This window comes from Homalodisca vitripennis, chromosome 8 (genome assembly GCF_021130785.1).
Source record: "Homalodisca vitripennis isolate AUS2020 chromosome 8, UT_GWSS_2.1, whole genome shotgun sequence".
NCBI classification, from domain to species: Eukaryota; Metazoa; Arthropoda; class Insecta; order Hemiptera; family Cicadellidae; genus Homalodisca; species Homalodisca vitripennis.
The window spans coordinates 76,545,045-76,559,456 of record NC_060214.1 but is presented as its reverse complement, the minus strand read 5'-3'; positions in this window follow the sequence as shown (position 1 = coordinate 76,559,456).

The window sequence follows — 14,412 nt, the reverse complement described above, 5'->3', positions numbered from 1 at the left end:
GTTTTGTAATGGATTTAGACAGAAAGATCTAGTTTCCACGGTTCTTCTTCTTTTGTCATAACGCTTCAAATGGCGTTTACATTTATGACCTTTCAAACAGTTCCCCAAAATATCCCATTTTGGGGAAATGGGCAAAGTTGTAACACTGACTGAAAAGTTCACTTTTATTTCTTATAAAAGGTGTGATAGCTATTGAAAAAGGTTATATTTCTGGAAAAACACTATTAGGTAATCGGTTATGTATCGTAAATATTAAAACGTGCGGTATATTCCTTATTTAGACATACAGGGTGAGTGGCTCTTGGTGTGACATGGGGGAACTGTCGCATGGCCTGCCCGATCTCCCGACCTTACACCTATTGACTTTTTTTGTATTGGGTTTTTTTAAGCAGGAAGTTTATTCCACCCCAGTAAACTCAGAAAAAAATTACGAGGGAGAATTGGTCTGGCTGCTCAAAGGCTTCGGGAATAACTGTCTTTTGAAATGACCGCAGGAGCAATGAGAAAGCGAGCAAGAGCTTGTGTGAGAAAAGAAGGTCGCCATTTTGAGAATGAACTGCAATGATTGGACTTTTAATGTTTAAACTGCTTTACTTTTTTTTAAATATTCAATTTCCTGTTTTATGAGGCAGTTTTATAAACATAAAAATTAAGTACAGTTGTTATTAAATTGTGTTAATCTTTTTGTAGCTTGCATGTTTTGTAATATTTAAACCGATAAAAGTAGGTAACCGAATACTTAACTATGGTCATATGGCATACCATTTTAAAGCATTTAAATGGCAAAGTTTTTAATATCACTTGACACATTCTTGTGTACAGGTTGTGGTAAAAAGATGGGGTTCAATGATATTTCAGTTTTTCTGAAACTTAGCAACTTTGCCATTTAAATCAACCTGAAGCTTAATTTTCTTTTCTTACCGTTTAAACCAATAACTTTTTCAAATCGAAAATTTAACGGAGAATCTAAAAATTGTGTAGTTTGCTCACATATGTCTATACGTTGCTGAGAAATATCAGATTTACGTACAAAAACACGGGTTTTTTTTAGAAAAACTGAAAATAATTCATTTCAGACCTAATTTTTGGAGTTAGACTTTTTTATAACCGCCATTGTATCACATTTACATTGCATTATAACCCAAAAAATTTTGTCACACCAAGAGCCACTCATCCTGTATATCCGTGATGAACAGATCAGGCTCTTCCGCACAAAAATACGTTACAACCGAAAACGTATGACTCAATAAGGCTTTAAAGGTAAAAGAGATTAAATAGTATTATTCCTTCACTATCTGCGATTTTTATTGAAATGGGTTACAATATTTTGTATATTTAATATATATATATAAAATACAAATAGAGTAGAGTATGTAAACATACAGCATGCAGAATATAATTACCGAAGGGAATCCGTCCATAATAATTATTTAAATCCTTTCACCACTAACTTCCTTTGCCACTATAGCATGACAAGGAAATTACTGTCTTTCTAACTAAGAGACAGAAAAGAAAATGAAAGTTGACAATCTTAGTAGCTACTCCAGAACTCTTTAGAGTAAGTTTGCAGTTTCGGAGTTACGGAACAAGGTAGACCAATTACCGTTGGCCGGAAGACTAATCAATACATAATGGTTTAACACAATATAGCTAGGTTACTGAATTGTAGAACTTCTTACACAGGACGATGTCGTAGGAAATGTTAAAGTTTAATATTACTTCATTACTTATAATTATTTTGCTTTCGAGTAATTTATCAGCTAGTTAATAATTTCCAACGCATATAAATATATTTTACTAACCGAAATGTCATTTAATTAATTTTTTTTTTTCGAAAAAAATTAACACAAACATATTGTCCATTAATGTTTTAGAACATAACTATATTACAACATTATAGAACATTAAAATATTTTAACATGAAGTAAGTTAAAATTCACTGATAATAACGAAATAAAGAAATGCAATAAATTTTCAGAAAATCTCAAAATATACAAACATGTTTACAATGCAAAACGTTTTTACTAAGAAAATCACAAACAATGAAAATTTTTTTGAACGATATGTTATGTACTGTATATTTTAAATATTTTTATGAGCAAGACTTATGAAAATCAAAATTTCTTCGTAAGGATTCATTCAATCCTCTAGGACATTAAAATACTAAAGGAGTATTTTTTTTAAAAAAGGAAACTGTTTTACAAAAGATTTTGTTTTGGGGTGTTGATTTTAACAAACTGTAGTAGGTTTTCACGATTGGTACTAATATGAAACCTAGTTTTGGTTTGTAATTTAGTAAATAGTTATAGAATAAATTTCGTCTTTTTCTCTTACTTTATAAGTAACTTTTATAACAGTGGACTGATCAATGGACAAGATACGGTTAAATAGTTAACAGATTAACTAAGATAAAATATTACTTTATTTTAATTTTAAGAAGATTATAGTTTTGTTTGTCATGTGCAACGAGAAATAATAAAGACAGCCGCATTTTGTCGTATCCATGGCCCTATTAACCAATCAGGTTAGAGGGAATCACTCAGTGTTAAAGGTATTTTTAACTAAACTTGAGGGAGTATGGTTTCTCTACCAGCTCTCATTAAAGTTATATAAATAGTTATATACTTAATATCTTCTCAAGCTGAAAGCTCAATAAAAATGTGAAGGATTGTTTGGGACCAACTGCAATATTAAATTTCCTTGTCTTTTTTCTTAAATGTAAAAGTTTTATACATTACTGATTTCGTTATTGCTTCACTGAAGTCAACCATATTAAGCATCAGGGATAATATAGTATTTATTTTATTTAACTCATAACCTAGTAGACCATTACTAATATTAAATCGCTCGAGTTGATAGTTATCAACCACTACATGCGTTTAAGCAGAATAGTGTATAAAATAATTGTATCGTTAAATTATTAATACCCTAAATGTTTTTGCACATGTATATCTTTTACGAAATTAAATTTTTTTTTATAAATCTAAAAAATTACTATTAATATTATAACATAATTTTTACTACAATTTATCAATAGATTTTTGTGTTTATTATTGTAAGAAATTTGTAAAATCCCTACACAGATAACCAATATCACGTTTGTAACATTTTGTCGAAATGCTTCATTAATTACAGGTCTGTTAAATTAATACGCTAACGGTGTACGTATTGATTGCAATGATGGGGATGGACAAGTTGAAAAGTAAAGATAATTCCAGGTAATAGCCGATTTTAAATTTTTAGTGGCAGACGGGAGTCCTGAAGAGGACCCACACATTATTTAAGTCAAGGCAAATCCACAGCTGTCAAGAGAATGACATTACCTTCACTCAGCCTACCAGATTTCAATTAGCTTTGTTTGGTTTTATTCAGATTACTTTTTTAGACATTATTGTTAATTAATAAGCCTGGCATTTTTTAATTTCTGAATTGGTACACACATTACCTTTTGAAAGACATCATTAGGGTAAATAAAAAATTTTAAGTTTGCTTTGAATAGCACGTTCCTAGGATATTTCGAATCTTAAACGTATCCTCACATACCACAGGTGACACAGAATCGAATCCAAACCTAAAATTACAATGTTTAATTAATGTAATGCTGACTTTAAAACAAACGCCGTAAATTACGGAGGCTAAAACCTGTATTAAATATGTACTTTATTTCTCAGCATTAACACTTCAAAACCTTTATAAGACATATTAGTTTATTTCAAAATAAAATTATATTGTTTTAGCCAAAAGAGATACTGGGTAATTTCATACTCACCTACGATTGCGTAGTAGTATCATTAAAGTTACTTATATTTTCTGTATTTTATAGAGAAAATAACACAGGATACGATCAAATGTTATTTTTTGTAAATTTAATATCATTTTTATTTATTGATGGAAGTAGTAAACATATACAAATGTTTTACCGTAGTGGATTGAAAGAACAAAGTAAATATTTGTAGTTTTTTTTACAATAAAGAATCATTATAGAAGAGTTTACATATTTAAACTGATATGTATATCAATCATTTATAATGCAGTACCGTGTTTTAGTGACAGTTTATTAATGCCTTAGGATTTTCATGAAATTTCAAGATTATTAGCATAAATTTAAAGTATTAAAAAGAAAGAAAAGTATCTAGTATCAGTCACAGCAGTGCCGCCTGGAGTGACAAATTGAACAAAACTGTCTGCCCCAATCCGTCCCGAGTGTTCCCCACTTTAGGTAAAACAAGCTTCATCTACTTTAAGACGTCTTGAGACTACTGGAAAACCTGGCGTTGGCTGATTTAGATTTGACCTTTTCTTACAAAGTAAAAGACTATTTTATTAAATACCAAGTTTCAGTAGGTTAATATTCTAAATATTATTTATCATTACAAGCAATATACAGATGTATATTAAGAAATGTATTACAGTAACAGATGACATTGATTAATATATTTGTGTCACACATGACAGCACAGCACTTGTCCTTTCCTATTCACAAGAATCCCATTGCTGGTCGGTATAAAATGTTTATCTGAATACGCTGAGGAGATATTCCTATTGCAGGGTAAACAATTCTTATAATTGTCTATAAAAAGGCTTATAATGACCACTTTAATGTAGTACAATTAGATTTTATTTGCAATGATTTTTTTATGTATAAAGCTAATACGGCATTTTAAGTACCCTTTTCTGAAGATCTAACGTAGTGAGAAATTGGTTGGTTTGCCAATTTTACGAAGAGTATTCAGTATTCAAGGCAAAGTATAGACTTATCTCTTCAAAATATCTCATTTAAAAATCTCTTTTAGTTCTTAATTTTTTCTAAGTCAAATTGCTTCTACCTATTCGGAACTGTCACCTTAGTCGGTGAAGCAGTCAACATTCTGCAATTAAATTTTACAAGAACTTTTTAAGATACGGTAATTAATTTTTACACATTGTCATGCAAAATGCCCAGGAGAACTAGATGTTTAATTAAAGTATGTTGTATAATAAACTAAACGTATGTATCTGCCAGAAGATACGAGGTGGACCATGCCACACCACGTGCTATGTAGCCGGCTTCGCCGAGATTGCATGCAATGTGTCATATGCATAGATAATTTAATTCTCGAAATATCTTACTGACCAAAATATGGATAATATTTATTCATATCGTTGTTTATATCTACACGACAGACAAAAGAGAAATTGCGTTAGTCAACAGAGTAAAAGGTTTCGACGACGATTACCCAGTTCAATGATTGGATGTACATGATCCTTAACTCGTTTATGTCAAAGAAATTTCGTGCAAAACATAAAGTATACAGGTGAAGCAATTTAAATGTTTGAAAGTTATAGCTAAAAGCTAACTTTAAAAAGTTTCTGAAAAGATATGTTACTCTATGTACAGCAGTTACAACTTTCATGTAATAAAACTAGGAATTTCTAAACTCAGGAAGAGGACGCCTAGTCGATTTTCCACAGTTACGATATTGAGATAGTCACAACCAGTCTAAAGAACCTCAGCACAAGTTAAAAAATAATGTGCTTAGTTAGATCTTGCGCTATTGTAAAAATAAATTTATTTTTAACATAAATTTACGGAGATGCATTGCTTAATAGGAATATATTTACATATGTTTAACTTTAAACAAAATTATAATGGTGACAACCAAGTTAAAACTATTCAAATATTAACTAATCATAACATTTGAAATAAACATTATCCTTCGAGACAGACTGGGATTCACACTTAAGAACATTACTTAAAAATCAAATAAAGTTTTTGATACCAAATCTTCTATTGTTAAACTATACAAGTACGTTCTAGATGAAGTTTTTAATGTTAATTTCGCATTTTTTAAACGAATATAATAATGAAAACATACTATAACTGAGGAGATAGTTTTACTAAGAATTCCGACCTTTATATAACCATCTCATATTGCTCTATTGTAATAACTATTGTTAAAAGCTTAATTATAGTTATCCATATTTAAAAAATAAAAACCACAAATAAAAAGAGCTGTTATACCGAAATTTTGATAGAATACAAAGCCAGATATTTAATTTGTATGTTTTCCAAACGTACTGATATCTTTGGGGTGAACCTGTTATTTATTGAGTCCATCGTCCTTTGTAAGTGTTCAACCTTGTTTATCACTAAAGAATAATGGTTTGGATACCATTTTATACATGCGCAAGTTTTAGACATTAATAAAGTTACTACATTTTATAAAGGACATTTCACAATAATTATAATATATTTCAGTTATAATGTTTTTGTAATCTGTAAATAAAGACATAAAGGCACAGTTATATCTACAAAAATGCTGTATGTAAGCTTTTCAAACAGAGGCTATGAAAAGCTGTAGACTTTATTGGAATATTTTTTCTGTAAGATCTTTGTTTTCTTCTAGATTTTAAATGTACAGAATCTTCTAGACATTTGGAAATCGCACTTCATAAATTAATTTTAATCTGGTAAATTCTGTGTCTGTTTAAGCATGCTTATTGAAAATGTCAAAATATATATTCACTTGCAGCCTGTAGGAGATACGAAAATTTTTCTTTGAGTATCTGAAAAATTTTAGATTTATAATCGTATGTGTAATCGAAGTGAGAATGTCTCAATAAAATGTGTTTTATAAATATTTTCTATCAGTATAACGCTTTGAGGTTTAAATAAATGTTTTTATTTCAAAACTATTACTATAACTGTGACTCCTAGGAAACAATACAACTGCAATAATCAAAGAGTACTGATACTGTAAGTATTAAAATAACGAAATTTGAGTTAAATGACTAACTAATAATGATGATAGAGACCGAGATAAAGCACGAATGAAATGCAAACTTCCTTTAGGAACTTTTAAATACAGCAAAGAACTTTATTTCATTACAAAGACTTTTCAACAGTTTGCGCTCTTTGTAACATTACGCATCTTGCATAACTAATTATTAAAGCGTCACTTGGAATATAAATTAGCTCGTTACTTGCTCAGATAGCTCAGTTTATTTGAATTTAACATACCCATTCCAATACTAAGTGTAAAAAATAAGATAAATATTTAAGGATGCTTTACTCAAACCATGTTGTCTATTTCACCTCTTTTAGCGTTTGTCGGTCTAATTTAGTTTTACTTTGAAAATGACAACATAAAAACGGATTAACTTACTGCGTAGTAGTTTTGCACGATTTTATGTATTATCAAGATGTTACATTATGTTAGTGTATGAGGAAATAACACGTGTTCTGATTGTTTACGAATCAGAAAACCCTAGTTTAATGAAAAACATTCTTATGTGTATTCGATTTAATCCTTTTGGAATTTTTACCATGGAGTTTATGTAGAGATTTGGTGAAAAGGCTATACCCACTGATCACGCCTTTCCCTTCGCATCAAAAGTTTTTTGAGTAAGTATAAAGTGGTGGAGGGGAGTAATATTGGTTGAGAAGAGGAATGCAAGGAGTACGAGAGTAAAATTGGTGGGGAGGTAGAGGGGGTCGAAAGTATAATTTATAACAACAGAAAAGCCGTGCTTTTATGAGGAAATCTAGTATAATCAACCACATGTGATTATTAAAATAGGAGTGATAGATAAATATCTGTTGGTGGCTCTGTAACTCAGGAAAATTATCTGAGAATGCTGAAAGAGTGGTAGTTCCCACAACTGAGAGCCAGAGGATAAGTTGCATTTACATTTCGAGGTCGACTTAACAAAGTTTTTCATAACTGCTGGATTAATCGAGGATCATATAATGACCGTGCCCCGTTGCCCTGGCTTCCAAGGCCGATGTCACTACAACGGACAATGTACTCTGGAGCATTATTAAAAAAAAAAAAACATATATGCACCACAAATGATCAGCTGAAGGAAGTGGTTCGTGCGTTGAATATTACCCATCATATTATCCAATCTTTGAACTTGAAATAATAACGTTATTTTAGTGCCAAACTTATTTTTCAGCTTATCCCCACCAGTTTTCTTTCATATAACAAGCAATGGGTATCGCCCAACCTGTATATACAAATATTTGTGTAATGGCCAACATAGTACTTATACTAACTTAATTAAATATATTCCAATGGCCATTTAGGGTTTTAGTATGTGTTCGGTATAGTAAGTATTTTGTTTTACTTATCTTAAGTTAATGGTTAGTAATACTGCGTGATATAGAGCCATTACTGCTCAGTGCTTAATCAATTAAGGGCGGGGCAAAGACTAATTTAGTTACTTACGGTTACGTGTCTTGGCCGATTGAAACGTTTAGACACGTTTCCGTTGTAATGTTGTCCTTAATCATATAATATTAATTTCATGGTAATTGACGCAACTAAGACCAAAATATTACAAATTATTATTCACGTTTAACTTATTATGATGATACGTTGGATTATTTACATAACAGTTTAGTGTCATAACTTATAACATCATAAGCTGTCTGTATCTGTAAAGATTTCAAGCACGTAAGAATATTTGGCTCAATACTTAGAAGCTATGAATGTTTATGAAAAGATATACAATCTATTACACAGTCCTTTTAAAATATTAAGAGGCCTTTCAAATATTGTTGGCCCTGCATTATTGTAGACTGAGCGTTTATCGACGGCCTTTCATTATTTGCTGATGAACTTAATCAAATTCTGTATTTCTTTTGATTTGTACTGAACACACGATAACTGTGGAAGGAGTTTGCTAGAGTATTGTAATGTGTTGTGGAACTGTTGTTAATTCTGCTACTTCTTCATCGCTATTGAAAATAATAAACCTCGATCTATCGGGGTATTGATTTCTGTATGTTAAATAGTAACTCCGGTTACATTGGTTTTATAGTAATATAGTCTACCAGAAAACACAAAATTAACAGTCAATTAGTTTAGTTAATCATAGCAAATCTTATCACTTGAATGCTTGGTTAAATTTAATATTTAACAGTCAATTTGTCTCATGTAAGAGAAAGAGAATTAAAACCTCGTTACAAACATAATGTATCCATATATGTTTGTGGTTTGCAAAACTCTCGCTTTGATTCAACCCGATGTTAATTAATAAGCGTCAACATTTACATTTACATCACTCCGGCATGTCACTAACAAGAGTTTACTCTGAGAGAATATTTACCAAATCCATTACTAAAAGTCTTTAGCAAATATTAAAAGTTGTTTTGATTGGGTTTCGTCATAAAAGTCAAGTAATTTGTTTACTATATAAACAGTTAATGTACGAAAATACCTATAAAAATTATTACATTTAAATTAAACTATAACTCATTTTTCTGCGAATTTTATGAGAAGGTAACCAAAGTGCTTACCAAAGCAAAAAAAAAAACTATTGTTATTTAGGAATAAGATACAACGTGATACCATTTTTGAATGATCTTTTAAAAAACATATATTTGCTGCAACGCCAATGCAGTAAAACGTACTTGGACTGAATTATAATTATTTATTTTTCTATGTAGGTTTTCATAATTTATTTAGTTCTTTACCAAAGTAATGACTGTGGTACGGGAGGGATTTATGCATATGACTATCTATTTATGTTTTCGGAGCGGGTAGCCTCACATTCCCATGTTGTACTTTAGTTATACAACTGTAGTTTTCAAATCCTGTATTTCCTTTATAATTTTTATAATTAACCACGCTCTTTTACAGTTAATCATTTCTCTCATAATCTGTAATCTAGGATGCTCAGAAAAAGCTTACACAGTAAATTACGCTTTTATGTTTCCTAAATTGTTTTTGAATTTGTGTGCTACTTGGAATACAGCTTTAATATAATTTGTAACATTAATACCCCACGAAATTCTTAAAGCTTTGAAAAATAGTGATTTTAATAGTTTTTACTGATTTTACAGACTGTAAAAAGTCATGTGGCAAAGCTAAATACGATTTTGGTCGATAATGTTTGGGACGGTCTTTACCGTTGCCTGTTCCTGGAAACGTTGGATGTTTTTAAACTTCTAATTTAGATACAAAGTTTCTATTGGGATAAGTGTCATTAAATAAATCTTTACTTTATCATAAGATCTCACTCAGTCTCTTTAGCCTCGCGTCATCAGGATCACAATATGCTCTTGTTTACTTAAAAGCTACATTTCAACGCAAAGTATAACAAAAAATTACTTAATTCCTTAATTCTTTCTTAATTCCAACCAGAAACTGATCATTATACTGGATAAACCATCAGATATAGCCCCAAAACTGATAAGGGAGGCCTGCCCTAACCATCCTGACGCCTCAATTATTACTCAATTAATTTAAATAAGCTGCCATTAAATATTGGGGTCTATTGAAAGATCTAGTTTTGACTAGTTTTCTTCTTTTATGAAGACGTTTAAAATTAGGTGTCATATAATGGGTCTTTACATTTTATAACTTTACACCACCCCCTACCCAATCCTATTTCTGGGAAATTGGAGAAATGTAAGAGTGAAAAAAAAAATTAATTTATATTGCCTAGAAAAGTGTCACGTGTTCCATCCCTCCATCTTTATCTATAAAAAACTAAGCAGATCGTATCCATACATTTATCACACACAGTATGTGTACATTAGGTACTAGGTATTGTTCTAACAAGACAACTTATTTTATTGCATCATTATAGCTATTGTGTACTTTATGGATGTTATTGATGAAATTAAGCAAATATTTATTGAAATATATTATTAATTACTTGGTTTATAACATTAAGATGCTTAAGATTTTGCATAAATAAATATGTATTCTTCTGGACAAATCTGTCATAATTTACTAACTTCAAGTTTAGTAAGCAAATTTGATTAAAACAGAAGCCATATATTCCAAAGTCAGACCATCCTCGTGAGGTTACTTAGTTAGATTTTAGCTCATTAACTCGAACTTTGCTTCCACTGCGTCTATGTGGTATAATTAACACAAAATTAAGAAGAAAGTATTACCCAAACTTTTGAAAGGTTGCTAATTAATAAATATATGCCTTTATTATGAGATGTATAGGAAGGTTAATAAATGGGTTTAATGTTAGTGCATGAAATCGTCAGACCGGGTACTTTTTGAACCTGCACGGATGCTATTGGAGGAGAGCAAAAATATTTTAGTTTTGTCAATGTTAAACAAAAATAGTAATAATATATAATATTCTGCCAAAATACTGTACATGAAGTCAACGGTTCTCGATCGGGAAAATATTTTTTCGACATTTTTCATTATTTCTCGTAGGAAATATACAAAGCAGGTCAAACCAAATTGTTGACGAATTTTTACAGCATGAAATTTGCATATATTATCATCATAACATTTTTAGTAATATATTAGAAAAGTAACAAATATTACGTGGCATTTATACTAAATTTCGTAACAGATTTGATAGTTTCTAGTGTTATCTCGTAGCCAAAATTTATTCCTATTAACCATTACATTTTAAGGCCTAACTAAATACGTCTATAAGGACAAGCCTTAAGTTCGTAAAAAATTTAAATAGCTTTATGGGATATTAAAACAATGAAAATAAATTATGTTAATATAATTTTACTTTCAAGTATCAAATATTCGATTCAACGACGTTTTAATACAGTATTACCACGTATAAATTTTCCTCGCCACTTCCAGTACATTTAGACCATACAAAACACATATCGTTTATTCAGATTTATTAGTTAAAAATGTGGTTCCCGGCCTACTTGCACAAGTGAAAATATGAAAAATAATAGAAAATTGGAGATAAATTCAAGATAGTTAACATATTAAACTGATTTTTACTCTATGACTTCTCAATCCAAAAACGGTTCCTTAAATCTTAAATACACATGCTGGTTAGAATATGTTTTAGTGACAAAAACTTATCACAGAAAATTTAATAAAATAATTTAATAGAAATATATCCACAATTTTCCTTACTTTTCAGTACAAAAATTGCGAGAGAAGTCACATGTAGCTACTAATAAATAATAAATTTTAAACACCGAATGAGGAAATATTGCAATTTGACTAAACAAGTTATGAACAATAATAACTCGTAACCAATTTATCATTCATAAATAAAATTTTAATTTTATAAATGAAATTTCAGTTTTTAAATATTGTTTTCTTTTTCTAAAGCTAATATCCCATCATATTAATTCCAAACAATATGATATTTATTACCAGTCTCACAGAATGAATGACCTAGTTTTCCACTGAATTTGCTAGATGCAATTATTGTTTTAGTGCTGCGCTGGAAGGCATGCATCGTTAAAGGAGTTAACGTTAAGATCCTTTCTTAGTTTAAGCTACAACCGGCACGAATTATTTGAACTAAAATTTATAATATGGAATATTAAATTCATTTTATATATGGATAACACATTATATTCTATCAGATTTATTAGTAGGTATAATCTCTGTAGTTCGGTTGAATAAACACATTGATTTATTTCTCTCAATGTGTACTTGAGAGATTTCCATATGTAAATTTAGTAAAAACCCTAAAATCGGAGGCCTTTAAAATGTGAACACCTTCAAAAATCAATACGTATAATACTCTTAAATACTGCAACCATAATTACAACCATACAATTTGAATGTGTTTTGTTTTGCGCAAACTAAATGTACATCTAGAATATTAATGGGTTTTAAATGCATACGAGTAGGTACGAAGATTTAAATTGTACCCTAAATAAAACTTAGCCTTTTCATAAACTACTACCATTTTACTATTCAGCTTTAATTAAAAAGAAGTTTTTACACGTCTACGAGCTACGCTACAAGTAGCTGTTTGTCTCTATTACTTTTCGGCTAAAGTGCACTCACTGTTACGATGATGGGTCTCGTATAACCAAACTCATCAAGGCTCTCAGACCCAAGTGCACAGTTGAGACTATGAGTCTGTAGTCGCTTTTCAGTAGATAAAAACTTGTTGAACTACGTTTTCATAATAATTTAGAGAGTTCAAAATTTAAATTTTCTGGAGCACCGATATCAATAAGATATGTCGTAATACTTTTATATAAATAATATTTAATTAACATGTTTTCACTACTTCTAGTTTATTTTTATACTCTAACAGACAAAAAATATTAAAGTTTAACTAAAAATGTAATGGTAATTTTTATGACGAAAATTATAAAGGATACCCTAAAAAAATTACCCCTAAAAAGGATACCCCTAAGCCTATTAACAACTATATCAGTGCTGCTTCCATTCTAGGGACCAGGAACCTTATTGTCCGTCACGATAGCAGCATTCTAATATTAATGAAACAAACAGGTAAAACTTTGGTAGCTATAGAGTGTTTATTAACGTTTATTTACAAACAAATTAATTTACGGTTCATCTAGTTTTACCGGACAGTTACATTATAACGTTAGCCATGATTCATTCAGACAGTGTACGAGTTGGGCAGCTCGGGACATTTTTGATTAAAACAGAATATGGTTTAGGTTTTCCGTCTTGACTAGTATAACGACTTGGATTGTTGATATTAATATTCCAGAGTATTAATATTTAAATTATCAATGAGACATCCAAGACGATATAAAATATTTTTTTTGATTGGTAAGCTCCAAGTGAATATTCATTACAATTTATTACTAAATTGGTTAACTATTAAATATGATCTGGTTTGGTCTAAAATAAAAATCACAGTTCTAAATAAAAATAATGGATTTATTTCAAACTGGAAAATTAATAATTTCAACGTTTCAGAATTTTCATTACTCTATTTTCCACAAAATATTGACAAACCGTTTAGTAAATTTAAAAGTTCCTTTGGCAAGAAATAAAAATATTAATGAAATATGTCAAACTAAAAATCACAGCTCTCTTCAAAGATAAAATAATACAGTTTTAAAATCAAAATAAAATTAAAAAGTTTAAAAAATTAAACTTCTCTTTTTAAAATTCTCTTTACACTAGTTAAACCTTAACTTTCAAGTCTCTACAATCCAGATTACAACTCTCTCAAACAATTATTAATGTTCAATTAATTTCCAATTAATAATTCACAATAAAACAATTCCAGTTAAATATTAATAAATTACTACTTTTCAAAATCTCATTTAAAGTTATTAACAAAGTTCAAAAATTCAGTTTTATTTCAAGCATGAACCAAATATAACTTGTATGATTCTATTATGCTCTATTGTTCCTCGAGAATAAGTTATTCAAATGGCTCTATAGTTTCTATGAATTTAATTTTTTCCTATAAAAAAGACAACAAAATTAGTTTAATATCAAATCTGGAAGACTATTTCAATAAAACGTACAATAAATTTGGTACTTACCTCAAAATCCCTCGCGGAAAAAAAATTTAAGAAACACGGCGCACTGTAATCAACTTAATCACGAAAATAGCCCAAAGAAGGGCGAAAATTATGAGCGGGCGCTTAAATACTTCCCTTTCCAACCAACTTTTCAGGACATCCGCGGTGTTCTCTCATTGGTCCAGCTGTATCAATCAAGGAGAACAGTACTCGCAACAAGA